Here is a 7,950-nt window from a genome sequence, read left to right as displayed (position 1 = left end):
CGATTGTCAAAGCGTTTTCAATGCATTTTTGTTACTCCGGTGGATTTTCATAACCGGGAACTTATCGAACGGAAACACGATTAACGAGAGACCGAGACTGCTGGAATAATTTAACATTTGAATATTTTACAGCTGGCTGAATCTTACGGATAAACTTCGAATATCAAAACTTGAGTGCTGCGAATAAACTTCGAGTGTCGTTATTTGAATGCTACGAAGAAAGTTTGAATATCGTTATTTGAATGCTACGAACAAATTTTGAATATCGTTATTTGAATGCTACGAACAAATTTTGAATATCGTTATTTGAATGCTACGAACAAATTTTGAATATCGTTATTTGAATGCTATGAAGAAATTTCGAATATCGTTATTTGAATGCTATGAACAAACTTTGTGTATAATAATGTAACTTGAATTATAATTATACACTTTTTAACATTAAATATAGTTCACGTCACACGATTCAAATATCACGTATATTCAAATACTTGATCAAGGTACAGGATATTTAAGTACTCGAATAGTACTTGAGTTATATTCGGCGAACATTTGAATTGTTAAAGTATTCGAATACTCGAGCTTTTCGATTACCGGAAATTGATTTTAATCGGCGTCTTTCGAAAGAAGTGTAAAACTGCACTCTGAAGAATCTTCTTCTAGCTAGAAAGCTTTTAGATAGCTGATTTTTGTTTCGGATGAAAACAATGAAAGAAGAATGTGATTGTCAGATACGAAACATTAATGAAAAAAGATCAAGTTAATACTCTTGTCGTGTTTTTGACACACCAAGTCGTAAACAGAGCAATAATTATATAAGAGAGAAGGCGAGAATTAAAACATAAATGTAAAACTGATAAATCATAAAATCATAAAGCGTTCTGATAATTAAGTACTTTTGACGATGAAAGTGTTGTTTTCGCCAAATTAATACTTTTAATATAGCAAAGTAATATGTACGAAGGAGAATAATAATACACTTTACGTGTAATAGTAATTGTCGCACAAATTTTGCCGAGGGATACAATTACCGTGATATATTTACCAGTAAGTAATGATATGCTTTGTATTTATTATACGATACTGAAGAATCAGTTCATGGGAAAGAAATTCCACCTATATATCACGATAATCAGATTTACGTAGACTTATATAAGGTGAGTCTGGTCGTAAAATTTACAGGGCTATTATACACCTTGACACTAATAAAAAGAATTAACAAACAAAAGTTCGAATATTTTCTGTTTTTGGAAAGTACCTTTTTTAAATTTAAACAGGCTAGCTGTACTCAACAACGAATGCAAAATTTGACGAAGTTGTCAAAACTATAGCAACATACAGCAACTATACAGAAACCTGGCACTTCTGTACCTCCGCTATCGAATTACCAAGTGGAAGAAGTACCGATAAGAGGTGACACGAAAAATCGGATCGTTTACAAAACTCAAACCATCAACATTTTACGACTCCGAACAGTCAGTTAGAGTCTCGTCGCAATTCTTAGTCTAGAACTAATTATTTTCAACCTCGTTTATCGTAATTAATAAACTCGTTATCGTGCGTATTAAACAAATACAACGTATTTATTTACACAACCCAACCAGTCACGTAACGTTAAATCGACGTACGAAGTATCATTATTTAAATTACACCCGATTCCTATTGATAGACTAGTATCTTTCTCCGTGGATATTACAATAATTCTTTTGTACAAAATGCAAGCTCCGAAGGAAAAACTAACGCTTTCGGATATTAAAAAAAACGATCGATCTGCTCGCGCGAAAAATTGATTTTACTTCTCCGTGGTCGTTACAGATTTTAGAAAAAGTTCGACGTTTGCGAGCAGCCGTATTGGAAATTATCGAACTGTTTGAACCTGTCGTTTCGGCTGTATTAAAACGATTCAAAGTCTGCGCATATTTTAGACCGATCAAAAGTCCCTGAAAGTCTAACGGTATTCCAACGTCGAAGAAAGAGACGGTGCGAAGTTTTATAAAATCGATACTTCACGGTCACTCGATGAGCATAAATTTGGACGTGAAACGAAACGACACAGTTTCAACGAATATTTCGAATCGTCCTATGAGTAATAGCAGAATCGACGATCAGCCCACGCATGGTAATCACCGTTGAATCCTATGAAACAGGTTTCATTACGCGTTGTTACGCTTATTACCGTGTATAGAGATCCGTCTGGGATACCACAATTAGCACGTTCAGGTTTTGTTCCCTTATTCGAGACCATTATCACGAAAATGATCCTCGATTCTCGGCCGGGCCGGCGTCGTTGCATCTTGTAGCGAAGTATGCCCGCGATGCGGTTCAACAGGCACAGATACTGTTTTCGTATTCTACGTTTATTACGGTGAGTAAATTGAAACGTAGATATCCAATCAATGAAATCACAAACGAAAGGAAAACCTGTTGCTGGCTACAATTTACAGTGTCAATTACAACCGCGACCATCCTGGCCCGTATTTTCCAGCATTCCAACGTCTTTACTTTAGATAACGCTTTCTACGTAAATTAATCACCGAAGCAGGTTTCACTCTTCCCCGTAATTCCCCGTTTCCCGATGTAAACATACTTAAGAGTACATACGTGGATAATAATTTTGTTTCGCATTTGGAAAAAGTTGTATAAAGATACTTCTTCCGTGTAGAAAATTGTAAATTTACACGTCGAAAAGTAAACGGGTGTAGTGATCTGTAAAATAGTCGAACGCGTTGATTTGTTGAAAGAAAATATAATAATTCAAGGAAGAAAATACGTACATGGAGAGGAAAATTGCAATATCGCATCTATATTGCGAATATAGATCTATTTATTGTCTAAAGTAGTAGAATAATTTTATTCGTTTATAGAAATGTATTTATACTTACATTAATTAATTTTTGTTATTGTAGGAATTAGCGGGGACTAGATCACGCGTCGATGTGTTTACGATGATAAGCAAAGCAAAGTAGATTAATCCAGAGCGCCGAGAAACAGAAAATTTCTGATCGTCACATATCATCTTGGCAGACTCCCGACCTTACTGCATCTGCTGGGTGCATAACTCGTCTTCGTCCTCTTTCGAGGCGTACACGCGTTACTTTTCCACGCGAGTGCTCCGTAACTGGTTCCTCTATTAATATCTCAATCGACATACGATCTCGAAAGAAGTCATTCGTGAGAAAAAGAAAGAGCCAAAGTTCCGCTGAACCTCGTTCCTGGAAGCCCCAGTTTAAAGCAGACATACTATTCCACGAAATCGTGCGATCCACGAGTATATTCCTCGAAATCGTGCATTGATAAGAACTCGAAACATTATTACGTGATATGGCATAAATGGCTACACGGTTTCATTTTGTGTCGGGCACCTTTACAGCTACAAACGGATCACAGTCAATTGATATAATACGTATCAATTGCAAAACACCTTCTCGAGATACTAAGATATCAAATAGGTATTAAAATATACGTTCAATGGTATTAGTGTGGAAATCCTCGTTGACAGTTCGTATAACATCCATAAAATTTAAACGATTTGATATCATTGAGATCTCGAGTTGTAATTATGTAACTTATTATCGGAGTTGCCGATCATTCGAGTAACTTTGAATGAATCTCTAACCAGATAAGCGTTCCGATATTTTTAATCGAGTTACGCGTAACATCTTTGCGCATTTTATTTTTGAAAATCAATCACCTAATGAAAGGAGCTGCGAAGAATGTCGTTGAGTGAGAGAAATCCATCTTCGTGAGTTTCGTTTTCACGATGGTAATCTTATTAATCGTTAATTTGTGTTTTTTAACTCTTTATCGTATCTTCCCGTGTTTCGATTCATTACGAGCATCGAACCTATACTACACACCTGGTCAGAGACGCAACCGGCCAATGAGATTCTCTCCCGGTCACGTAGTATGATTATGTTTGACGTGCAAACTGATTGCCGAGTGCTTCGCTTGTTTTATTTCCGATGAGTGGCGAATGTAGTTAAACAGGTAGAAAACGTAATGCCATTGACAGGTATCGACATAATAGTTACGTGTCTCGATAAGTTTGAATTCGTTCGAGGATATTCTTTTTAATAGCTTTACACTTGGAGTGTGTTACTAATTATGTTCAGAATGATTATCGTGCGTTGCTTCCTTTTGTTTTCGATACGTTGTCAACATAATCAAACAGGTGTTAAACTTGATATAATTACATTGATAATCGCGTGATTCAAATCATTTCAAAACAATTCTTCGAATACTTTCGTATAAGGGTATGCTACTAATTGTGTTTATTTAATTTGTTAAGCGTTACTACCGCTTCTTTTATTTTTAATCTATTGTCAGTGTAATGAAACAAATATTAAACTTAGTATAATTCATAGATGCTGATACTGTTGTTACGATAGTCACGTGTCTCAAATCGTTTTAGGACAGTCCTTCAAACATTCGCATACAAGAGTATGTTACAATTTCAATATTACCTTTGCTTCTTTAAGTTTTCGCGAATTGTAAATACAATTAAACAGGAATCGAACTCGATGCATTAAGTACCGATAAGTTTGAAATCGTTCGAAGAACCTCCTTACAATTGTTCCAAACGTGAATCAATGACATCGACAAAAATTCCATCGCTGAAATAAGTTTCGTTGCTTCCAGTCAAACCAAAGATCGTCCCACGAGTTTCAGACGCAATCTACTATCATTGGTTCCTGTCATATTCGTACTTTACTTCGTTTGTTAATTTCGTTCATCGGTTCCAAAGTGGAAACCATTGGTATTCGTTTCACAATCGATTTACCGGAAATACATGTCTGGAACATTTCTAATTCGTTCTTCGGAGCACACGTTCAATAGTTTCATCAATTGTTGTCCAAACGGTAGGTTTTGCAAGGGTTCAATGTTCGTTGAACGTAGGTTCGTCGAACCTGGGAGCGTAGATAAAATTGTTAAGCGGAAAGGAAGGGGAGAAAAACCAGGAAGGCTGATCGTAATTTTCGGTAAAAAGGCAGACGCTCGTCGGGGTCAGGGGTCGTCGATTATCAGCAATTATCAGCGATTGTTCCCGCGATGTTCGTTCCACGGAGATTCCGGAATAACGACGCGGCCCGTGGGAATTTCAGCGCGCATGTTCATTCTTTTTCTTCCTCCCGTCCAAGGATGCTCGTGGACAACGCCTCGTCGGTGGAGAAACGATAGAAGCGTTGAACTTGCCGGCTAGAGGAACCTCGAACGACCAACGTGTGCTGTGTAACCTACGCAGCTGCAGTTACAAGTAATAGTGAGTTTAGCCAGGGTATACAGGGTTGGTTCAATTTTTTCAGGCTCGGAGTACTCGCGAACGAAAAATGATTATTCATCGTGGATCAACGCTTTCGTAAAGTGAACAGAGATTTTTTTGTATCGATAATGCGAATTATAAGTACGATACAATTATGTAATAGTGTAAAAAATGTACGGTACTTTTAAAACTTTACCTCTTCGTGGACCTCCTCTCGAAGGAAAACTTCTGCCCGATCCCCTAGAACAGAATTGTGTTATTACTTCTTTGACACACTCTGAAACTATTTTTTAGAAAATATATTTATAGTTGAAATATTTTTATTTAATTTCAATATTAGTTTTATATATTTCAATTCAAAGTTTTCTTACGTTGTTCGCTAAAACAATTTAGAGGAATCAGTCTAAAGAGAAATTAACAAGTCTTGTCGAGATTCGTTTAATACTGTTTAATTTTTTATATCGACGATAAAAATTATTTCAATTTCGATACAGTTTGCTATCTTCTATCACTCTTAACAGTTTTAACTGCTGGTGTTTATGTTATGGTAGATTGAAAACCAATGTTGTCGATAAAATATTCTTTTTAAATTCCTTGTAAATCCTTCGTCGAAATCTTTAATCCCCTGTGATCTCGGATACGATTCAGAGGGACTTCTACTTTTCTTGGTAATTTATGTGCAAGATGCAATTACAATTAAAGCAACCCTAAACTAAACTTACCTCGTTAGAATGGCGGTCTCTAACACCATTCTTCCAAGTCTGTGTTTCAGAGTATCCGTTAATAAACTCTACGACGCTATAGTAGTCTAATGTAATAAATGTACGAGATTGTGGCAAACGAAACCCTTGACTCGCATTCTTGGTCTCGCATGATACGAGTATTATTATTTTGAGAGAACGGGGTTACTATAAATGTCCTTCAGGAATGTGTGGCTATAGGGTTGCTTCCAACGGCTGCGTGTACATTTAATTTCCTTTCGTTACGCGGTTTTTCTTTGTGGCTCGCAAGGACTGAATTAAGTCCCATTGAGTTTGCGCGTTTCTTTACTTCAGCTGAAACTAAATTCTTCCGTGTATACAGGGTGGTCTGGTAATTAATACATCATTACTACTACCCAAACAGCTGGAGAAGAAATACACGAATAAAACTTAAAGTGACTGTATAAAATATTATAAAATTTATAATCGTTAGCAATAACACAAATCTATGCACATATACATTGTATCGTATTACAGTGATTCAAGTATCGGTGTAACACGATTTGTTTGAAAAATGTTACAAGTTACGTCACTTTCCAGTAGTTCTTACTTTAAATTACTTATTTTGAACCGCGTAAAATCAAACGAACATATTTATACTTCTCAATTATATTCTCACACGAGCCATAACGTACATGGAATAATCATTTTATTTCCATAGCTACGATTATTCTATTTTGTAAATAATTGTGTTTTAAAGCGCTGCAAGCTTGTAAGTTAAAACTTCCTTCTGACTCTTCCTGAAAAAATTACCCACTAATTATTCCGCGCTATTAATTTCCTACTTATCGTAATTCCGTAAGGATATCGTAAGGATAATTATCGTAAGGATAATTTTGCATTGTACCGACGAATGAGGTCCCACGAGCAACGATCGGAAGCCACGAAACGTCTCTCCGAGTACTCGAATCGCTTCGATTACAAAACGAACCACCCTCCCAATTATAATTTTCCCACGGTGCATCGGCTCGTCGAGTATCCACGAGACACCTGTTAATACCTGGTACTCCAGTTACCACGATTACGAAACGTACCGCTCCCGTGTACGAATCGTAACGATCCAACAGCGCTCTCCAAGTACGGGGATCTCTCGGTCGTTTAAAAAACGGACGCGCGGAACAAAAACCTTTCGCTCTAATCTGATAAGACAAACGTTTCGCGGTACGATACGCGTATCCACGGCATTCGAATGCAAACGATCTCGTCCGAGCTGGTCGCTAATTGTGCTTGAACGTGTTAAGCGCAGCGAGCGAATAACAGAGTGTCTGTAAACGTCAAAGTGGAAACACGAGTAGAAAAGCTAGGTAGTAGAATAGGGTTGCAATGGGCGGACAGAGCCACGGTGCATCACTGTGCATACAGAAAATATACGATCGCAGAGAAAGAGAGTACAATGGACCGTATCTCAGACCACGGCGGCCATAAATGTCCTAAAGGAAAAATCCTGTCCGGCTGTCCGAGCGATTATGGCCGTCGTTTTACGTCCGACTCGCGGCGAGGGAGGAGGCGATTCATTCCACGGAAAAGTCCCTGAATTAACGAGCAACGGAATAAAGCGCGGAAGTGCGGTCCCGCGGTTCGGGCCCGATCCATGAATTATTCCATCGCGAGCGACCAGCTCGATTCTCCTGTCTTTCAAATTTTTCCGCGGGAAACGGAAAGAAATCACCGATAGGGTTCCAGCCTCCGCTTCCAGGGACAGCTGACCGAGCATCGGCGAAACTACACGTCGCACGGTGATCAATTTCATTAATCATCGATAGGAAAATGACCACCACCATCGACACGGTGATCGTAATTCGATCAACGATACTGTATCGAAACGATTCGTTTTCGATTCTTTACGGCAGAGTCAAATTTGTTTCGATCGAAGGACGAGTAACACCAACGTGCATCGATTTACTCGCCACGTTTACTATTGGGTCGTTC

At 38.0% G+C, this 7,950-nt stretch overlaps 1 protein-coding gene across 1 annotated transcript in view; it reads right to left on the bottom strand.

Annotated features, from left to right (window-relative positions):
* Nucleotides 1–2,818: 2,818 nt before the first annotated feature.
* The window catches only part of Det (baculoviral IAP repeat containing deterin), a 35,974-nt gene continuing 30,842 nt past the window's right edge, over nt 2,819–7,950 (bottom strand). The window contains exons 5-6 of the transcript XR_012994317.1: nt 5,457–5,500; nt 2,819–5,242 (exon numbers count right to left, since the gene is read on the bottom strand). The gene's annotated coding sequence lies outside the window, so the exon portion shown is untranslated. The remainder of the gene's footprint in view (nt 5,243–5,456; nt 5,501–7,950) is intronic.

The sequence above is a fragment of the Ptiloglossa arizonensis genome, chromosome 2 (assembly GCF_051014685.1).
Source record: "Ptiloglossa arizonensis isolate GNS036 chromosome 2, iyPtiAriz1_principal, whole genome shotgun sequence".
Taxonomy (NCBI): Eukaryota; Metazoa; Arthropoda; class Insecta; order Hymenoptera; family Colletidae; genus Ptiloglossa; species Ptiloglossa arizonensis.
Note: the sequence above shows the minus strand (reverse complement) of the source record. Positions and strands in the feature narration are given on the sequence as shown.